Here is a 22,968-nt window from a genome sequence, read left to right as displayed (position 1 = left end):
TCATAAAAAATGTAAAACATTTAAATAAATAATTTATTTTATGCTCTCTTTTGAATGAGATGATTTTTTTATTATGAAGTAACATGAAATATCTTTAAATTGGAGATTATATGTAATAAGTCCAGGACATGTTTGGTTCATAATATAAGATAAAGGTGTTTCTTGTTGAATCACAAATGTTATATGTGCATACTGTTGTAAATGTAATTATAAAGTATATATAGTTAAAGTATTATATAGTTACCTAAAACATCTCTGAATGTAAATAAAATACTCTATTATTTTACATACAAACTTAGCGAATTTCATAAGTTGTACAATAATATTACAGTCTGCAATTTGGTGTTAATTTAATTAAACCACAATATTATGTACGTAGCATTCAAAATGTTAAAATAAATGGTTGGTAATCTATTGAACTAAATTTTACTGATGAAGTTTACAGGTAAAATTAACTAAATTTTACCTTGTCCCTCCAGCAGCCGTAAATAACCAGACCTTAAATAACTATAATTTAAATTATAGCCGTAAATAACTATAATTTAAATTATTCCCATCTTGATTTACTCTTCTGAATAGCCAAATCTTGAGAAAGTTGAATACAGTTGAAAAATGTTGACAGTTTTGGCCTATCTTTAAATGGAATAAAATATCACATTACAGATTTGCCTTTAAACATATGTTAAAATTCCATTAAGCTCCCACAACTCTAAAATGTAAGTAGTATCTGCGGTTTAAAAATTAAAATTAAATTTTATCTAAACATAAACAGCTTTCTTGCTGCAGTACACAATTTATTTAAAAACTCAAATAATAATATTCTATTTAAACCGCTGAAAAATTTATAGTTTCAAAATAATTTTGAAAAATATATTGTTAGGAAGACTGAAAGGTTTAAAAGAAGGAAAAATTGAATATCAAACACAGAGATCCAAGAAATATTATGGTAAGCACCTGTGTCAGCTGTCCAAGAAGATATTTTACTTCTTTTGCAATTTCTATTCATAACATCAAATTTGCAAATATTTTAAAGTTATTTAAAACAATAGTATATTACAAAAGCCCATGCATTATTATTTTCCATTTAGACATGTTATTCGGAATAAAATGTCTGATGTCTAATTACCAACAATACGTTTACTAAATTTTCAAAATATTTTTATAAATGAAATAAATTTAATAGTAAAATTTTTGAAACCAGTTTTATCAAAATAAGTTTTATATATTATTTATTTCATGGAAATAACAATAACAATACAGTAAGTTTACTGTATTCATCATCAACCCATGTGTACAGTGATAGTAGCACCAACCAATAGAGTGAAATTTGAAAATTTTGTCTATTGGATATTTTTTATTAAGATTATGTTTTTAATAAAACTTAAAATTCTTTTTAGTTTCTTATCTCATCACAACTCTAAAGTTGATCTGCATTTTCATTTATATGAAATTTTCAAATTATTCCTAAATCTATTTTTTTTTATTGATTCATTTTATAATAATGATAAATAAACTGCCTAAATAGAGTAATAAAACAAAACAAATTGTTTGAGAGATGTCTTATTAAATATAGACTGTTGAGAATCCCATGGACTGTCAGAATCACAAGCAAAGGAGCCTTTGAATATATAAAACCGGAAATTTCACTTTAAGCTAAAATCACAAGATTTAAGTTCACATACTTTGGCCCCGTCATGCACGCAAATTGCTTAGAAATTTCAGTTATGCTCACTCAGTATGGTCATTGGAAAAAGAAAAACACAATGACCACAGACACGTCATCAAAAGCGACACCAGCAGGACAATAGTGCAGCTTAAAGAAGTCATACGTGATCGACAATTGTGGAGAACACATTGTGTTGTGATTGTTGAGGGTGTCAACTTCTTTTACAACATTATATTTTAGATGCTGAAAAGATGTTTGTCTTCTATTAATAACTCTTGTTAAGTAAGTACTCCTTATAAGGAAAAATCAGATGACAAAAGATCTCAAAACTATGGTATCGGTTAATTGTGCCTTATCTTCTAATCCATTCCAGGAAGTTTATGTTAGAAATTCACCCGCATTTAGATTGTGATATGGTTGAGCGTACCTTGTTGCCAAATAATGTTACAGTTTTTATGCAAATTGTTATTTTTAGCTTAGGCAAAATTATTTGTACAACATCAAAATATTTTCTCGATTTACATATTAGGACTTTTGATTCCACTAATCCGAATTCCTAACAAGACATTTAATCCAGGAAGTTCAACTCTTTATTTTATTAAATGTCAAATGCAGTCACTCCAATAAACTTTGTTGTACCTATTAAGTTTAAACAGCTTCGTTTGTCCAGGGCTTTATTCCATGCCTTAGACCACTTATTCCTCTTAAGAATCATTGAGACTACAATTTTTGGCAAAACGTTTGTGAACACTACCTGGAATCTCAAATTACTTATTTAACGTAATTGTTTGTTGAACCAGTACTCAGGATACTTTTCAAATATTTCAAAAGTTGCCTTGCTACTTTTATTTTCTTCTACCGATATTCCAAAACTCAATTTTTTATTGTTAATTACAATATAACATATGTATAAAATGTTTTTTAATTATTTATTTCATTTTTCTTTTGGTAAATTGATTATGGAACGCTGTTTATAAATACATAGATATGTAACAAAATGTAATTGTTTCCGCTTAAATAACCCAAAAACAGATGTCTTATTATCTACATCTGTTATTATTAAACTTAATAATTTTCTTTAAAATAAATTTCTGCCTGATCTATACTTCTTAAGTAATTATTGATAACAGCTCTTTGTCTATAGTTAGTGTGGAATTACTCTGAAATTGAATATCACCTTTAATGAATTGTCAAATTTATTATTTATATTCATTAAAAATTTATGTACTGTATTTCAACAGTATCAGTTATAAACCTTTTGACTGACTTGTTATTTGGACACTAAATTATGACTCGTTAAACTCTTAATCATAAAATTCACAAGTTCTTTCATTTGTAGAATGTTAAAAATAATTATCTGATCAGGACGTTCTTTATTTATTCTTTTTTGTTTCCTGTTGTGTACGTAGCAATCTGTTCAATTAGGTAATAGTAAGCAATCCCCCAAAGTACACTGGTATCCACTATCTATTATTCATATCTGTATGAAAGCAACAAACTTTTACTAGGATTTGAACCTTAGAACTTTCAGCTGTTAAACAATTGATTTGCGATGAGTAAACACTAGACCAGCGGAGTGGGTTTAACCAGTATATAATTTTTTTAAATTTAGATAGATGGTTTTGACATTGGTTAAAATCTGAATAATTATTTAAATGTAATTAACGCAAACATTAGGTAATAACACTGTACGTTAATTGGTACAAATGTTTCTTTATCTTAATACATTATTCCACATGGTTCGGCACGTGGATGTACCAAATCCTATATATCCACATCATTTCAGTACACAATGTTTGGCTACCTCTCTTGCTGGTAAGGTGATCCAGTAGTTTTTCCACAGTAAATAATTAAACTGCAAGTTTATCCAGATGGCATACAAATTTTATAGAAATTGACCTCATATTTTCTAACAACTTATTTAATAAATATTGTATCTTAAATAGCCTGTTACTATCATCAGTTTTGTTTTCGCTAAAATGTTAATCATTTAAAATTTGTGAAATCGATCTCTTGACATTGTTCGTTTAATAAATGTATTTGAAAACAAAATACATGTATATCAAACAATGTATACATGTATTTGAAAACAAAATACATGTATTAAAATGATGTATATCATTTGTTCAGTAAAGGCAAATGTCTGGAAATCAATCATTGCCGATTAACATCAGAATACTGAAAAACTTTGTCATTTCATCTGATGTTGTGTATGTCTACATATATATTGATCACATTGAGAATATGCCTGTACTGGAAACTGATTTGAGTCATAAATAGGTTTTCATTTAACAGCATCTTCATCTTTCTAAATAAGAACTGTCAAACCAAGAACTTGAATCATTTTCTGTGTCATATTCTTTTTGATAATCGGGGTCATCATTGATTACATCATTAGAAGACATGACAAGTGAATAATGAATCGTTTTGAATACTTGTACTAGGTTTACAAGTTATGGTAAAATCAACTGGAATTTTATCTGGTGGTTGCAGATAGGAAGTTGCACTTGAAGAGATGTTGAAATCAGATTCTTAAGATGAAGTTAAGTTAAGTTTCCATATCAGGTGAATATGGAGAAATCACTCATGGTGTTTGAACATCGAACATAACAGATGCAGTAGTCTGTAAAATGTAAGTTGGAGATGGCAGGAAAGTGTATGAATCCAGTTGAGAAGTGAAAGATTGCGGCATTTTTTTATCTCTTGATGGTGATTTCAAATTGAGATGTTACATAATTCTACCACTCCTACTGGTACCAACAGCTTTGTGTTTAGACATTTGTAGTTATAAATTAATTAATGTACAAAACAAATGAAAAACTGGATGTAAATGAACACTGATCAACATTATACCAACCAAATGAATGTTATGACCATAAATATTGTGACATCAAATGGGTGTGTGCTGCTTCCCCCACCACTTATACTACTGCTAAGGCATCACTACCCAAAATTTTATATTTATATAAAATAATTTGAGCAAAGCTCAAAATTAGCTGAAATATATTTATGATCCATAGAAAAGCTTATATTGTAAATATGAAAAAAACTGTAGATACCATTTTATCAACTTTTTTTTTTTAAATAGATATTTTGTTTTTTATATTTTATAAAATTCATAAACCTCTTGTAAATCTCTAGGTATGTACTGTGATCCCTTGGAAGTTACAATCCACAGGATTGGAAAAATCAGTGTTTTGGATGATGTTATATATTTCATTTAAAGGTAATTAAATTTATAATTATTTTTTCTAGATTATGTTAAAAGTATAATAATAATTAAAATAAAAAAAGCTATCTTAAATTTGAACTATTTAATTTATTATTATATTACTAAAACTAAATTATTTCATTTAAGTCTATATCAAAAAGTTATGCTTCTGTTCTGTAATAGTTATAATTATATATATATATATATATATAAAATAAAAAATTAAAAAAAACTGTTTATTAATGTTGAATCAGATCATGGAGATATAAAATTGTAAAATTCTTAAAAATGTTAATTTTAAAATTGTTTCATTCACTATTAATTTTTAATTTAATTATTATTATTATTATTGTTGTACAATTACATTTATAAGCTGCTTACTTATTGATGGTTTTTCTTTAATTATATTTCAATTCAATTAAATCATATTCATTTGTACATAATATTTAAATAATATATTATAAGATGTGTTAAAAATAAATAAAAAAACCTTAACAAAAATTTTAATCTGTCAATAACTTTGTTTAATAAATTATTGTACAGAATGATCTATATATATATATATATATATATAAAAGGGAAAGTTATTAAGTCTTATTATTATTAATATTATATTAGCATTATTAAGATAATTATGTAACAAAATATCTAATAAGTAAATATTGTTACATTTTTGTTTATCTTTCAGTGTGTATTGCAGTTTATTGCAATATAGGTATGGATGATGATGATGTGGCATGTTATGAAATCATTTTAAATTACTGTAAAAAAATTTATTATTGTTTTGTTGTTTATTTTAATTACTATAGTAAATTCTACAATTCAAGTTGAAATTTCAGAACTAAAGATATAATTATAGAATTCTAATTATACAAACATTGACATATAAACATTGTAGAATTAAAATGTAGTAATTTGTTAAGGTTATTTTACTAATCTTGATTATTTTATAATAATATTTATTGATTTTTTTCCCTTTTTTAACTGTTTGCCTGTATAGTTAATAATATTATATATTTCTGTTTAACATGATCTACCAGATTATGTAAGACATTTTTGTATAATGCAACAAACAGTGAATCTTAGCACTAAGGCATTTTTTTAACACCAGCATTTTCCAGCCATTTATAAATAAGTTTTCTTCCATTTACTTTACTTGCGCCTTATTAACTTCATGTAATTTTTCAAAATTGAAAATGATTAAATTAAGAATTAAATTTCATTCATACACTTATTAAGATTAGATGCAATTATTAAAAAAAATATTCCATTATAATTTTTTTTTTTACAAAGCTAGATATTAAAGGCCTGGTTCATTCTAAATAAACAGATTTGAATAAACCTAATCTTGATGCAATTTAGATACTATTTGTTGAAACATTCACTTATACATTAGTGTTTGTTTCTATATTAAGGACTAGTCTTCATAATGTGTATAATCTCTGTCAAAAATATTTATGAAATTTAAGTTTGGCATTCTAGAAGTAGTATATGATAATTATTTTTACACCATGAAAGTGCAAATGTGAATTTTTCAAAAGAATAAGTGAAATATTGATCACAACCATCAGAAATATATGCTGCATACATGAATATTTGTATTTGTGGTTGAGTTTACACCTTGTATGGCTATAACCCTAAAAAAATATTATAATTTAAACTCCTTAAAGAGTAGATCTTTCTGTAGTGCTTCAGAAATATCCTTCAAATTACGGAATTTATGGTAGATGTTTACTATAGCTGAGAATAATCTTTTTTGAGCAATTCTGGTATTTAATAACATAGTTCCTAGTTCCTGTACCTCAAAACAGCTGCCAGATGACAGGCACATAACACCACAAAGGAATAAGCAACATGTATTATTTTTTTTAATAGTAATAAAATTCGAGTCACTTATACATTATAAACCTTAGTTATATATATGGCCTATTAACCAAACAACAGATATATTTTTTACCATCCTTAATTGATTTCAATAATATTCTGTAGATTTGTGTTTAAACATTCCATAACGATTAAAAATTCAAATTGATAATTAAAAATGTTTTGTTTATGGTATATTTATGATAATAAAAGACACCATAAAACTAAATGTGCATTAATAATTTGAGTTATGCATGCTGTAATTACTTACATATTTATATGGTAATGCTGTCTCACTGCTATGGGAATGTTTACAAAATAATCAGTGATAATTTACTCACCATTATATTTTTTATAAATTCATGTTTATAAAAATTTACTGCCATTTTAGAATATTATTAGTTGAAAAATCGTTTTGTAGTACATCATAATTTAAAATCCAGCTTTGTATAATGATTTGATGTACTCTTATAAGCTTTATCATTCCAAATTCTTAACAATTAAAAAAGATAAGTGGATTACCAGAATTTTTATATATACTTATTAGTTAGTTAGAGTTTGATGTATCAAACTTAATTAAGCTCTCCATAGATCTGATTAAAAATCACTTGTTTTATAATTCACTCCAAACTATTTACATTATATATGCATTTAGAGTCAATGATATATTTCACTGGCCACTTACCGTACATGGAATAAAAGTACATGTATGCTATACTTTTATCATCCATACTTGTGTTTATATAATTCACATTATGATACAGCACATCAGTAATATTGAAAATTTTTAAATATGTTACATTCCATACTCTTAACAACTTTTATGTTTATGTAAAGGTTATGAAAAGTTGAAAGTAATAACAAAAAGAAGTCTGTTGGATGTATAATAAAATTAATATTTAATTGTTATAATTATAATTAAATGTATAAATAAACAACAGCTATGGCATTAAAATATGTAAATATGTTTTAAAAAATATTGTAATAATTACTGTTATAAAAATTGTTTGATTCTATTATTTATTGTAAAATACATAAGATAATGCTTGATTCTTAACTTTCACGTATTGTTTCAGCAACTGTATATATTTTGCTCTAGGGAAGTCAAGTCTTCCCAATCGTGCGGTTTGTATATAAAATCAATTATCAAGTAATATAAAATGAAAATGTATTTTATAGTTACATTTTCTGTGTGAGGTGTTTACTAATTATTTGTTTATTTTTCCTTTTCTTTAAATGTATTTTTGATTTAGGGTGTTTTTTGGCGGATATCTTCAAAGCTTTTACTTAGTTATTTTTTTGTTTTTACTTAATTCATGACTTATAAAAAAAAATATTTTATAACTTTCATGTTTGTAACATTGGTGTACTGAAAAAAGTTTGTATTTTCTTTTAATTTTTTTTTTTGTGAAATTTTATTGTAAAAACTTTCTTAAAAAATAAACTTGAATTTATTCCATTACAGGAACAATATAAATCTATCTTGTTTATTTTTAAGAATTTTAAAAGTTATTTTCTTAATGTATTTTTTATATATATTTTTAAGATCCAAATTTTCTAATATTGTCTTATTAACATTTAAAATTTAGTATGCAATAGTCAGTTTGAAAAATACTGTTGGTATCTATTAGATTATTTAATACTCAGTTATCATGCACCACCTAAATTTTAACTATTGTAAATTTTTTTTTGTGAAATAAACATATGTACAAAAGAAACTAAACTAGAAATAACTTGTCTTATGTATCTGTTTGTGACAAGTGTGTTTTTAGTTAATATATTTATGATTTTATTAGAAAAATAGATATAACATGAAATAAATGAATATATGAATGAAACTAGGACCTGTTTTTCTTATATTTTTCCTTCTGGCATCCATTATGGAAAATGATAGTCCAAAGATCATCCTGTATTTTTGGATGGTCGGCTGCATGAATTTTATGAGATATGATCACGTATTACCATACCTAGCCACAGTTTCACAAATCCTCTTGTTTCTTTTTATTAATTCCAGAACCTGGGTCTGCAAAACTGTCATGGTTTACCATGAAGTGTTTGAAATATGCTTGCATTCAGGACATTGTAATATAGCATCTTTTGATATCGGAATAGAAAACTGATATCAGAATTTAGAACTGAGTGTAATTGGTATTTAATCTTAAGCAGCAGTTTATTACTACGGTCGACCAAAAGCATGAGAAAATGCTCGTAGGTTTCACAGCACAAACCATTAAATATCCATTGCTGCATCAACATTGTGGTGTAATTTTTGCATATAACTATTCTAGTTAACTACAGCTTATGTAGAAATATTGAGCTTGTCGTGTTATATTCCAGATATAATATATTACGATATTAAACAGTTTGAATGATTTTATTAAACTTAATATATTTTATTAATATTCTTAACTCCAAAGAAGTTTTTGAATTTTTATTAAAGAAATTTAATTTTGCAGTGCTTATGGTTTTATTCATTTATTTTCACAACCATGCTGATGATTGCATATTAAAATCACAGATGGGTAAGTTAATGTATACATACTTGCGTGAACACGTTAATATATTTATGGATACACCTATTGATTTTAAAGATTACTGTGTAAATTACCAATATTTAAATAATGTCCACAATAATGTAGGCAGGCAACCATGCACACCTAAACACCTGATGTGAAGACAGGATTTTGGTGTGATGTTACAAAAAAAATCGTACTGCGTAAGCTAGTGGAAGCGATGGTTATTTGGGATTTTATTTTTTAATTTCGGGGGGGGGGTTAATTTTTATAGTTTTGTTTTGAATGTTAAGAAAAAAAGGACATACGTTTCACGGGACCCCAGGGTTCCATGGAACACAGTTTAAGAAACACTGATAAGTCTAAGCAGATCCCCTACACAGAAGAGAATTAAAACAAACAAAATTTATTTAATACTAATTTCAACTTGTCATGTTGTTATCATAAACATTTAAAACGACTTATTTCTCACTTTCAATATTTCTCTTATGTTAAATATTGTTATAAACTTAATAAACAGAAACAGACTGACTTCAAATCAGCATGCTGGCTATAAGAAAATAAAACCACTCTCAATATAACAAAAAGGAAAAATTACATTTTGATGAAAATAATAAAATGATGTTGAGAAACAATAAATACAAACTGCTAATAAGCATAAGCTGGCTCTTTGAGATACTGATAAGATAGTAAACTACCCTGAACTACTCATCAAAACAGATTGTTTTTCTCATCTTCCATCCAAGGTTATTAGTTTTTATTATCAATTCTGCAAATGCATTTCTAATCCTACTAGCTTTTTTACTTTCAGGATAACAGGACTTGATTAGTGCATCATTAATGATTAGCATCATTGCTGTGTGTAGAATGTAGTTTTTGAGAAATCTGGGGTGAAATCCAATAAATAGGTGTAAATATAATATGTATATAAATACATTCTTGCAGAAAATGAAAATATGTTTTCATATCAGTAAACATATGTTTTCATTATAAAGGAAAATTGACTAACAAACAGAAGTTGATAATTAATTTAATAATAATTTATCTAAAATAATAATTTTCATCAGTTTCAGTTTGATGATACAAATTAAAACTATCAATTTTAACATTTTTATTGTTTTTAATTCTCTGATTACAGAAAAACATGCGTACTGTACTTGAAAATTATGGTATCTTATTGATTGTGCTATGGTTAGAAAAAAATAAAACTTTGTTATCTAAATAAAATTTACATGGAATTTATCTACATTATAGTAGATTTATCTATTATAGTATATATTATTATTATCTATTATAGTAGATATAGTCTATTATAATTTATCTATTATAGTAGAATTTATCTACATTATAATTTATCTACATTAGTGCACATAAATCATTAATTTAAAATATACAAAAATGTTTTATATTAGCCGTGCAAAATAAAGGCAAATTTTGAAAACTCTTGCTTACCATGGCTGGATAAAGAATGTTCAGTCTTATCTATAGTATTGAATCAGTTCTCACAGTTTAAATATATAATTCTGAAATTCTCATTGCTTTTTAATTAGCTCAAATTTATTTTTATACTTATATTTTTATAAAAAGGTTCATATGCTTTCTATCATTTACAGAATGATCAACTCAACACGGCCACCATTGGGGTTTCAGTAAGTATAAATTTTTTATGAGAAACTTTAAAAGGGGAATCTACCCTAGATTTTTCCTTAAATTAAAAATACAGTATTATCATTTTTTTAAATTAATTTCCAATATGGCTGCCAATCTCATTTTATCAATTTTACCCCGTATTTTATTGTATGTCTGCCTAGAAAATATTACTTCAAGACATTTTAATTCTTGGATATTTTCTCTGAACACAGCTGTTATGGAGCTATGGGCTGACAATTGTAAAATTAAATATGGTGGCCATGTACCTATATTATTTTAATTGAAAACCAAATGCATTGGTACCTGGTTATTAAACATTATTCTCAAAGTTCATAAATTAAGTAAAGTTGAAAATAAAGTAAAATAAGATTAAAAGAATTTTACCTTGAACCAGTGTGGTTTTAGTTTTATCTACAGAATTGTAGCGTCAGTTATAGCAAATTTTCAAAATTGCCACCATTGGTAAAAATGCAGGCAGTTGCCCTCCTGAAAATGTCATTAACAGCTTTAAAAAAGTGTTGTAATAAATAAGCTGTTATTTCTTCCACTGAAGTATACAGAGATGTGTACAATTGGTCTTTCACATATCCCCAAAGAATGTAATCTAATGAAGAAAGGTCTGGACTTGTCGCTGGCCAAGCAAATACTTTGGAAATAAACTTTTAAAACCTCTTAACCTCACCATAGTTGTGTGCTGGAGCTCCATCTTGTTGGAAATACATTTGCATTCAACAATCTAAAGACAAGTCATTAATAGGTGGCAGTAGAACATTTTCCAACAATTGATGCTCTCGAGCTCCTTCGTAGAAAACCAAGGCCAAAATTTGATTATTGATGATGGCGCACTAGCAGTTTATGGAAAGTCTCACTTTATTGTGTCCTTCTATGACAATTAATGCATTTTCTTTTGACATATAATGATGTACAATACTTTATACCAATAAAGTATTTATTAATTTCTTGGCAATTCAAACAACCAATGAATAAGGGCAACACATTAACCATCAATGATTGTACTGTTAAATTTGAGAAATCTTTTCAACAGTGCAAAAAAATCTGATAATTATTTACCAATAAAATTGTATTTTTTAGTTTATAATTGTCAGTTCATAGCTCTGTAACGTCTGCATTTAGAGAAAAATACCAAAGAATAAAAATGTTTTAAAATAATATTTTCATCCAAAAATGCAATAAAATCATGGGGTTTACATTAGAAATAATGAAGTTTACCACCATACTGGAAAAAGGACAATGATTTCAAAAATGGTAATATTGTATTTTTAATGAAGGGAAAAATCTGGGGAGGTTTCCCATTTAAAGTTTCTCACAAAACTTACAGTTTCTGAGATCCCTTCTTTGGCCATCTTGAGTTGATCACTCTGTAACAACTATACAGATAAAGCAATGTATACAATATTTTTTTTTTTTATAAAGGATGGGGTATATTAACCTTTTGCTTTATATGAGCTGTCCCAGTGTTCTGATGCTGTAAATCACCTGAGTACAAGAAGCACCAGTCCTAATGAAAAGAATCAAGGTGTCATTTGTAAAACTAAATATCACCTACATTTCAGTGGTTTGGGATACTGATAGCAAACAGCATATTCCATTCAACGAAACATTGGGAAATAACTTCATCCTTTACTTTCTCAAGTTAGTTTGATTTGGATTTTAGTTACTCCTAACAATAATTAACTGTTACATATTTTATGATACTTAAATTACTCATAAATGTAACTGTTTATACACATTTATTGATGATTAATAAGTAAGTAAATAATTATCTGTTTCAGGTTCAATTTATATTTAAAGCTGCTATTAGTTAGCATATTACCAGTTATTGACAAGCTGTTGGTTGCCACTGGGTAGCCGGCGAAAGATAAAAAGCCGTGGTTCGGCGTTGGATTGGTGATACGCTGTGGTCAAAGAATAATCTTACCTGAATTGCATCTTTCGCTAGTCACCCGCTGGCAAGCAACAGCTTCTCAGGGCGCCCAACAAAAAAATTTAATTCACACACACAATCACATACATATATTTGTAAAACGTCACAAGATGGTCGAAATATACTAATATATATTTCATTTTTCTCTGGCGTAACTTATATACAACATTTTGTATCAGGTTTCTCAAGGAGTTCTTATAGCCGATCTAAGCGTCAGTCAGTCGCGTCCCGTCATGGCACGGTTCGATTCCTACCAGATAACTTTTAAAGTACAAAACATTTTTTTTCATAGTTTTTTTTATTTGTTACTATTGAATTATTATTTACTGTAGTTTTTTTACTATCGAGGATAATAATTATTAATAAATCAATATATTTAAATTAAAAAAAAAATGGAGATGAAGTCTGATTCAAACCGATGTGCCTTCCCCTTGTAAGTTCAGATATTTCATTAATTAAAATTTTATTGAGCTGTAACTCTGGAACCGATGAAAGTAAAGCCCTCAATGAGGCCTTACTGCAATTAAGAAAAAGTCAAATACTTATTTTTATTGGTTCCAGAGTTATAGCCAAATAAAATTTTAATTAATGAAATATTTGGATCTTACAAGGGGAAGGCACCTAGGTTCGAATCAAACTTCATTTTTTTTTTTTTTCAATTTAATTATATTGATTTATTAATAATCTATTCAACAAATAATAATGTAATAAAAATATTAATAAAATAAAATTTGATGTACTTTTCATTTTAAAAAAATGTGATGTGTATTTGTAATTTAATAGGCGTATAAGGAAGTGATGTAGTATCCACATCAAATTTTTTAATTAAGTATTTCCAACTGATTTGTTTCATTTCACAAATATCAGCTGATATTAGCAGAGGAAGTTAATTTTAATTTTGAAAATAATATCAGTTGATATAATTTGTCGTTTCATTATTAATTATTACCGATATTACAGCTTTGCTATTGCCTGCATTATGAATGGAAAATGCAATAAAATTGATCATGCATTGCGTTTTATTATTAAAACGATTTTTCCATCGTTCCAAATTTGAATGCTTAAAACTCTATAACGAAGGCGTAAACAGAAAAACGGCGTTCACTACTTTTTTTCTTGAAAAATTTTAAACCGAAATCATGTATCGTACGTCAACCTTCCTATTTAAAAAATTAAGTTTGATTCAAGACGGCGGAAAAAATTAAAAACCCATCATAATGCAGATTTTTTTAACCGGGGTGAACCCCATTTCTTTCTCCCTCCAAAGACCTCTCAGATACGCAGTATAAAACTGTTTCCGTACTTAAATATCACTCTGTATATAACACTTATAACTGCATTTCAAATGCTTTTTCAATCTTGTACAGGAACTGTAATATTGATCTGAAAATGTGTGCGTGCGCGCGCACACGCTTTTTTCGAAGTATAATAAATTTACACATTTTTTTAAGAAGAATTCTGTGATTATATTTCTTCTTCGCTTCCTTCGCCCCAATTTAGCGAATATACTAGCTGCAGAGGCATGCCTGACACGCCCTCCGCATCTAGACCTTCCAAACGGTTTGCCCTGGCGGGTGGCGTCTCGAAATTGGATTATTAGGTGTCTAAAATTGATTACTTGTTGTGTAAAAATTTTTTTTTTTTGAATGATAAATATTTATATAATGAAAGTTAAATAAGAAATTTAATTCTAGAAATTGATACTAACGAATCGGGATTTTCCGCCAGTGATCGGTACATTCAGGTGCCTACTTTTTGGATATAGAACAAAAACAATCGCATAAATAAATAAAAAATATGTAAAAAAAATGTATAAAACACCACTCTTAAATTAAACGCACTAAAATAATCAAAAATTAATTTTAGGACGGTATCTCAGAATGGATTTGACAAGCTTTGACGGTGATATTTAACATTATGTGAAAGTCATAGCATCAAATTAAATATTTGATGTTTTTGCCAGTTTTTTCTTATGCATCTTTGAACCCGTCTTTAGGCGATTCATCACGCATAAGAAAAAATTGTCAAAAACATCACATTTTGAATTTGAAGCTATGACTTTCACATAATGTTACATATCACCTTCAAAGCTTGACAAATCCATTCTGAGATGCCGTCCTAAAATTATTTTTTATATGTTAGAGCGTTTAATTTAACAGTGGTGTTTTAAAATATTTTTTATTTTCCACTTTTCAGTCTCGATAAATTTATAGTTTACAGCTTCGCTAGCGCACAGGTTTGAGCGTATTTAGCGAAAGATCGGATCGTTACGTTTTACGTCGGGTGAGCGCAATCAAAACATAGGGCTAGACGAATTAATTTCCGGATAACCAAGATCCGGTCGACCAAGCGTGTACCAGATTCGTTAAACAGTTAGCGCTCGACCTACCGATACTTACGCCGTTTGAATCATAAAAATCGGACGAGCGGTTGCCGAGATATTACGGTGGCACCCCATCGCACCCCCTCCCCAATTTACGAACGGCGCCCCGGGAGCGCTTGAAAATATTATCATCTGTCGGGAACCACTGGGAGCGGATGGGGTTGCGTCGAGGGGGATTGAGAAAATTAAAAACATACCCTGTTTTTATTAGAGGCTTACCAACTTTGTAAATGTGCTTCTTGATTTTTAAGTAAATCAAGACGACTTAAGTCGTAAATTGAATTGTAGGACAAAACTGTCGTTGCAGTCAACACTTGTTTTGTTAGCACGAGGATAGTATTTTCGGCGTTTAAAGAGACAATCAAAAATGATTTTAGTACATCGTCTAATTGAAGTTAGATATAGGGAGAATTTTTGTGTGAAACCAAAAACCGGTGTTAGCAAAAACACCAAAATGTCTTGAAATTAATTTATAACAAAATTCATTTTATATTTAGCAATTTTCACTGATATTAATTAACAAATTAATACCTTATTCTGTCTTGGAGAACATAATATTACCAAATATTTTTTGTTAACTGAAAAAAAATAAATATCGGTGAAAAAAACAAAAGTTCAGTTTTGTAAATTACTATTAAAAAAAAACTTCTGTTAATTTTGGACTACATCGGCAATTCTGATGACGTAATTTGTTTTTATAAAATAATATTTTAATACAGGTAAAGGCAAAAAAAAAAAAAAAAAAATTGTTTTTAAATTAATTGCTTCTTTTTATTTTAAATTTGGATTTATAATTTAAAGTGATTATTAATAGAAAACTACTAAGAAGTTATGTCAGGAGGGATTCATTAGAACGATAAACAACTGTAATAACATTGACCAATCAGAGACACAGAAAAGTAATTAACTTGTTTTTCAATTCTTTTCTCTATTGTGTATAGATAGTTGTTTGTCTATAGTTTTAACTGTGTACGGATTTAGATACGTCATGAGGGAGCGCTCGAGTCTCTACAGACTACACAACTCCGATATGATTGACCAATCAGAAGCACAGAACAGTAATTAACTTGTTTTTGACCGTCATACGCAGTAAAAGACCGTCGTACCTTTCAGTTGCGTCGTATCCGTTGCTGTGTGCGTGTGGAGCTTTGAACAATCTACTAGAAAAGAAAACCACACAATTTAGGACATTATTTTAAGTGAGGGACATTTATTTTATTGTATGCAACATAGATTTATTATTTTTTTTTAATATATCGGTTTTAAATTAAACATATCTTTCTTAATTTACAAACATTTAAACGTGGTTTTCTAAAGCACGTTGTTACAATTTATTTGTTGAACTTTTTTACTGTAATTTTGTTTTTTAATTTAATATCTATTATAGATAAATAATAATCTCACATTTTACAAAATTTGTTTTATAAAAAAAAAAAGCAGGGGTGATGTAATCTTTTTTTGAAATGGATACATCAACTCGCAAAATTTTTATATTAATTACTGATGAATTTTCTGTAGGAACTAAAATGAATTTTATTCGAGAAAATGCTAGCTATAAAATGTATTAATATTTTAAATAATTTTATAGTAATTGCCTAATTTTTATATTACATCTGGATTCATTACTTGTATAAATAGTTAAGTGTAATTTATATGTACTGAATAGATAAGTTTTTCTTGCGCTTGGCTACCTTTAATGTCTACTGAAAATAAGTACAAATACCTTAGTACGATAAATATCTTGCAGGAACTATCAAATTTGATTGTTTGATGTATCGAATACTTTATTATTGCTTAAAACAGGAAATATTGTTTAGAAACTGTATTAAGAAACAGTTTGTATTTTGAATTAGGAAAATAACAATGTGCAGTTTTATATCATATTTAAAATACACTTATTCCTTTTTGGTTTTTTTAGATGATCATAATAATTATGTTATCTCCCCACTAGAACAATCAGAATCTTGTTTCTTACAAAATCATTGAACTAAATCAAATTGGACAACCACACATTTTCACATCTACATTGTTTAAGTTCTTTTTTCTGTAATTCTCTAGAAAATTCTAGAAATAAAAGCCAATTATCACTTCTACAAATATTTTCAATTATTGAAGATATATTCTTCATTTATTTCTCAAGAGTTTATAATAATCTTTTATTTATTAAAGTTAATTTAAAATTTATTTTTGTTTCCTATGTTTCTAAATTTTTCCTGGACGTCAGTTGTAGTTAACTGCATTCATTTCTGGGTCTCTCAATTGTAATCCGATAAAGAAATCTTTTGTAAAGCTGTTTTTATTGTGTAATCGACCGATCCTTTTTTTATATTATATTTGCATAAATTATTTTAATTTTTTTAGTTCACTAATAAATACCAACAGAATATTCTAATTTAATATTTTCATTTGATCCATTACAATGTTTAGCGAATTGCCAACCGGCACACAAATTTCTGAATTCTGTAATACAATCAAAAAAGTTTAATCATATTTTTTAATTATTTTCAAGCAGGTGCAAATTTTTTATTTTTCTGATTATACAAGAGACTAGGTAGAAAGAAAAATAAGGGCATAATTTTTTTAGTTACTCATTTTTCTTCTAAATGAATTTTAGTCTACGCTTTAATATATTTTTTTATGTAATTCTTAACTTTGTTAGGTTAGGTACTTGTCCTATATCTCCCTTGTCACTACATTTATATCAGAAAGTTGGGCAATTAATTCAAATAATTTCTTCATTGAAATCATTTACAATTTTTTACTCTGTTTTTTCTTTTCAGTTACAATTATTTCACTGAATTTATTTAATTATGTATAGCCGTTAGTAAAACTTCAAACAGGAAGAAAAATACAATCCCAGTTTAAATTCATGCCTTTAAGCAAGTAGTCAAATGACCATTACTGTAAAGGTTCCATTTATTTTCATAATAAGTAGTACACTGTAATTTTGTTCTTTATGTGAATTCTCGGTTTTTTAATGTAATGTAAATAATACATTTTTTCAAAAATATTAATAAGCATCATTTTCCTAACCTTTTAATTAAATATTTAACCTCTTTGGAGAGAGATAAATGTTTTTACTATGTATATTTCATATGCAATTATGTTTACATGGTTTTGTTGGCTCATATGCAGTAATTTAAATAATATACATAAAATAATTAGGTAGCTTGTAATTGCATGTACTTGTTATGTAGCTAGTAATTTCATGAATTTTTATGTAGCTTGTAATGGCATGTTCTTTTTATGTAGCTTAGAAATATAACTGTTTTATCATAAAAAGTTGTTTTACTAACATTAATTATACTAATTTAAGTTTAGTTGATGGGTATTTTATGTATATCATTCATTCTGCTGTATATGAGTTGAATATCTAAATTTAAATGTAATATAAATCGATTTTCAAGTATTAAATTAGAACTGTCTTCAAAGAGGTTAAATTATAATATAATTGATTTTAAGGAAGAGGGTATATATAAACCACTTAACAGGCTGTTAATACAATTTCTGCAGTTTTCTGTAAATTTATTATTTTTACTATAATTTTTTTTTAAATAAGCAAAATTTTGTGATTTGCTAATTCATAGTATTGGCTTTTTTCAACCGTATTTGATCTGTTTATGCAAAACAGCCTCGCATCTTACTTTCTCTGTGGATTTGCTTTTATTTTATAATTACACTAAGTAATTTCTTAAATAAATAACCATATTTAACAACAAAATTAATTCTAAAATGTCCCTTTGATTATCTACATATAAACAAATTTATGAATATAACACATCAGATTTTTTAGCTTTCATTTAAAAAGATCTATCTCACCCTAACCATCTAATGTTACATAAATCTATTTTTGACACCATCAAACAGTATTTGAAAGTATACTGCAGAGAACCATAAGGAACTATTACAGTATATCAGTCAGGAATCATTTTAGTTCTATTTAAAAGGCCCATCACTATTACCATTGATAATTTTTACAGGAATGTTAAACCTAAAAATACACTACATTAAACCTTTCATATGAGCAAACTATATACATAAAACAAAGCCCTGGTTTTAGTCTTCTAGAGTATATGCCATATCTTGCCTGGTGGTTATCCACTGAAATTATTAGTTTATTTTTCTATAAATGTATGTTTTTTATAAACCATTTTCCAAAACCATGTAAAACTAAAATCGAGCACATTCTCTTTTTTTATACGAGATTAGAATTTGCTATTTAATCGGTACCTGTCACCTGCTATTAATCATTTTGCACCTCCCACTGTTCACATATAGAATTAAACTGTAATTATATTTCATATTGTTGATGAAAAAAGACCTCCTTATGGATTACTGAATAATAAGATTTAATTTTTTTCTATAATCCTACAGATAGAGGTAACTTCAATATTACATTTAGTATTTGCATTAATAAATACCCCCTTTTTCACTTGGATTGTCATCAATCACAACTTTTTTCAATTTGCTATTCATTAGTAACTTTACCTTTTTTTCAATAATATAGATTATAGACTTTTGTTTTTTTAATTCCAATTGGGATTGGCCATATTATGCTGTGAAAATGCATTCTTAAGAGAATCTTAAAGGGGATAATTAAGAGGTCTGGATGGTAATGCATACATCTGCACAAGTGCAAAAGGGAAAAAAAGAAAATATGGAAAATACAAGTAAATTCATTATGATTAAAAACTCTCTAACTGATTTCTTTGAAAAATCTTCTATTTTTAATATTGAAAATAATAGAAAAATCCCGTAAGTTATATTTCATCAAATCGATAACATTTTTCTGTTTAAATTTTAAAACAAAAATCTTCTGGTTAATTCATATATTTCCCTATTTCAATCTTCTAATTCGGTTTCATTTTTAGAAATACAGTTTCAAATTATGTAATTGTAAAAACACACATATTAGGGTGTATTATACAGATACCAAATTTGCAGATATGCTTTGGCACAGGTCAGGGTGTATTATTTTAGATTCTTGCTGAACAGGTAGAAAATTCTACCTTCTAACAGGTAGAAAAGGTAGTGTATTATTCACATCTTAGCTTATCAGTTACTTAATATGATAACAATTATTTTTAATTATAATCTTAATATGATAACAATTATTTTTAATTATAATTCTTGATTACATATTGACATTGTAAATATCTATGTTGTATGCAATGAATAGTTCTTCCAAGTGCCGGGTACATAAAAAGCATTCGTTCCGTGTCAACCGCGTCGCGCCCGTATTTCATCATCCCGATATCGTTCATCGGGTTTCGGTTGGGGGGTGCTGTGTATATGTGGTTGGGGTGCTGTGTTTATATATTGGGGGGTGATATATAAATATGTTAATGTTAGAAATAGTTTATTCATAATATTTATAGTTTTTCTATGTGTATTATGTTTCTTTGTCTTTTCAGCTCATCTCTTCACTACAAGTGGCTGAAGTCCTCCTTAACTCAATTTAAATTCATAAAAAATTAAATTTGTAATTTAAATTTATATTTTAATTTTAAATTTAATCGCATAAAAATTCATATTTTAGTTTATATTGCTTTATAAAATTTTATTTGAAATATTAATGAGTGGGTTTTTAAAATTACCTTTTTTGTAAATTATTTAAATTTTGTTCATTTTATTGACAAAATTAATCATTTAAATAAGTTCAAGAAATTAAAAAAATAAGTAAATATGTAGAGGCAATTTCTTAATTAAATGCAGCTTTCGAATCTGGTTCATGTAGGATATAATATGTTTATTTTTAATTTTTTTTTTTTATTTGATATATATTATATTACATAAGCTTTTTCTTAAATTTTTTTGGTAGATGTTAATCAAATTGAAGGTTAGAACATATTTATATCTAATAACAGTTTTAAGAATTTTTTATTTTATTTGAAATAAATTTTAAATTTTGAATACCCCTTTGCTTTCCCCAATCTGCGTTCAGCCAACCTGCTTCAGAGAAGATGCATGCTTGCATGTTAGTTTAATTTTTTTCAAACCAGAGTCAGCTGATTTTAGAGGTGCCATAATAAATTATTTCACTTTATTTGCTTATTTTTTTATTAAAAAAATTAACTTAGTTGCAAAATTTACCATTTTTTGTGGTAAAAACCTAAGTAGAATGGTTATTTGAAATCCATCTAGCATAACAGTAATCAAAATTACTTCAAAATTTAATAATTTTTATATGTAATACTTTGCCTTGCATATTAAAAAGGCGTGTACTGATTCTGGTTTTTAGTATGTAATTATTTTATTTTCACATATTTTAAAATTGTGGGGTAAATAAAGTGATGGTGTAAATAAAGTGTGAAATTAAAGTGCGATCAACATCAAAGTGTGAAATTAACGTTATCTTCCTCACTACAAAAATGTACAAACTATAAATAAAAATGAGACTTGAAATAATACAGATTACCAGGTTATATTCAACATTTCATCAACTTTTCACTTCATCCTGCATCCTATATCTTCAGAGTACCAGATCGATCTATTCTTTCAGCTGCTCGATGAATTTGATCCTTGGATTAGCCGTGGTGATAAATGTAAAGCTGTGTAGCCAAATGGTAAAATATTAAGGTACTACTAATTCTTTACTACATCATATATATTTCATAATAATACTAGTATTTATTAAAAAACCCCATCCATTTATGCAATGTTTAGCTTCAGTTAGAGCGACCAAGTAATGGAGCTACTCACTCTGTGGCTTCAACAGCCACTATCACTTACCTTGTACCATCGGCCAGGGTCAAGGCTTTACCCCACCTGGTCAAGCCTAGTGGTTAACTCATCATTGCAAGTCAAATGATTTCAAAGTCGAGAGTTCTAAGGTTCAAATCGTAGTAAAGACTTTTAAATTGATTTGAATACTAGATTGTAGATATCAGTGTTCTTTCATGGTAGGCTTTCAATTAACCACACATTTCAGGAATGGTCGACCTGAGTCTAAACAAAACTACACTTAATTTGCATTCATACATATCAATATCTTATGGTGGTTCCAGAGGCTAAACAGAAAAAGAGAGGGTCAGAGCAATGTTTTAGACCCCAGTTTACATCATCGATAGGTAACTCTTTTGATACTGCAGTTACTTTTATTTCTAACTTTTTTAATAATTTTATGTAGATCTGGCATTAAATGTCATGCGAAACACAGTAATTTTGTGTGGCAAATTACAATGTAAATGCAATAAAGGAAACATAAGTATAATAAAGAAAAGAAATTTAGTAGTGTTACATATTAAGATATGCCAGTATCTGGCCAATGCCTAATTTGTTTCTGATATATTTTATTTGAAATATAAACTACAAAAACACACTAATTAGGTAAGTTAAACTTGCCATATTAATTTCCATTGACTGTTTTTCGCAGTACCCTGCATCTTCAATCTGTATTAAATTCTGTTTTTATTACATTAAAACTTATTCTTTTTAATGATTTCTCGTTTTTAACATAAATTATAATGTTATCTATTGTGAAATTTTAAATGATATTATGAACATAAATAGGGTATACAACATACCCTATTGTACAGGTACAACGTATACCAAAATGAAACGACTAGCACAAGATAGGGAATCTTGTGCAAAAAAAAAAATTAACATAAATATACTGGTGAAAATATTTTTAATTTACACAAAAATAATACAAATAAATTAAAAAGAATAAGATAGAATTTAATAGGAAGTGAAGGTGTAAGATACTGCACAAACCGGTTATTGGAAATAAATAAG

At 27.3% G+C, this 22,968-nt stretch overlaps 1 protein-coding gene across 2 annotated transcripts in view; it reads left to right on the top strand.

The window, feature by feature from the left end:
* The window catches only part of ArfGAP3 (ADP-ribosylation factor GTPase activating protein 3), a 62,164-nt gene extending 53,586 nt beyond the window's left edge, over positions 1 to 8,578 (top strand). For both annotated transcript variants that reach the window (XM_075378780.1, XM_075378778.1), the window contains 2 exons: positions 4,808 to 4,892; positions 7,817 to 8,578. The gene's annotated coding sequence lies outside the window, so the exon portion shown is untranslated. The remainder of the gene's footprint in view (positions 1 to 4,807; positions 4,893 to 7,816) is intronic.
* Positions 8,579 to 22,968: the final 14,390 nt, after the last annotated feature.

The sequence above is a fragment of the Lycorma delicatula genome, chromosome 11 (assembly GCF_047948215.1).
Source record: "Lycorma delicatula isolate Av1 chromosome 11, ASM4794821v1, whole genome shotgun sequence".
NCBI lineage: Eukaryota > Metazoa > Arthropoda > Insecta > Hemiptera > Fulgoridae > Lycorma > Lycorma delicatula.
This window is presented reverse-complemented; position numbering and strand designations above follow the sequence as displayed.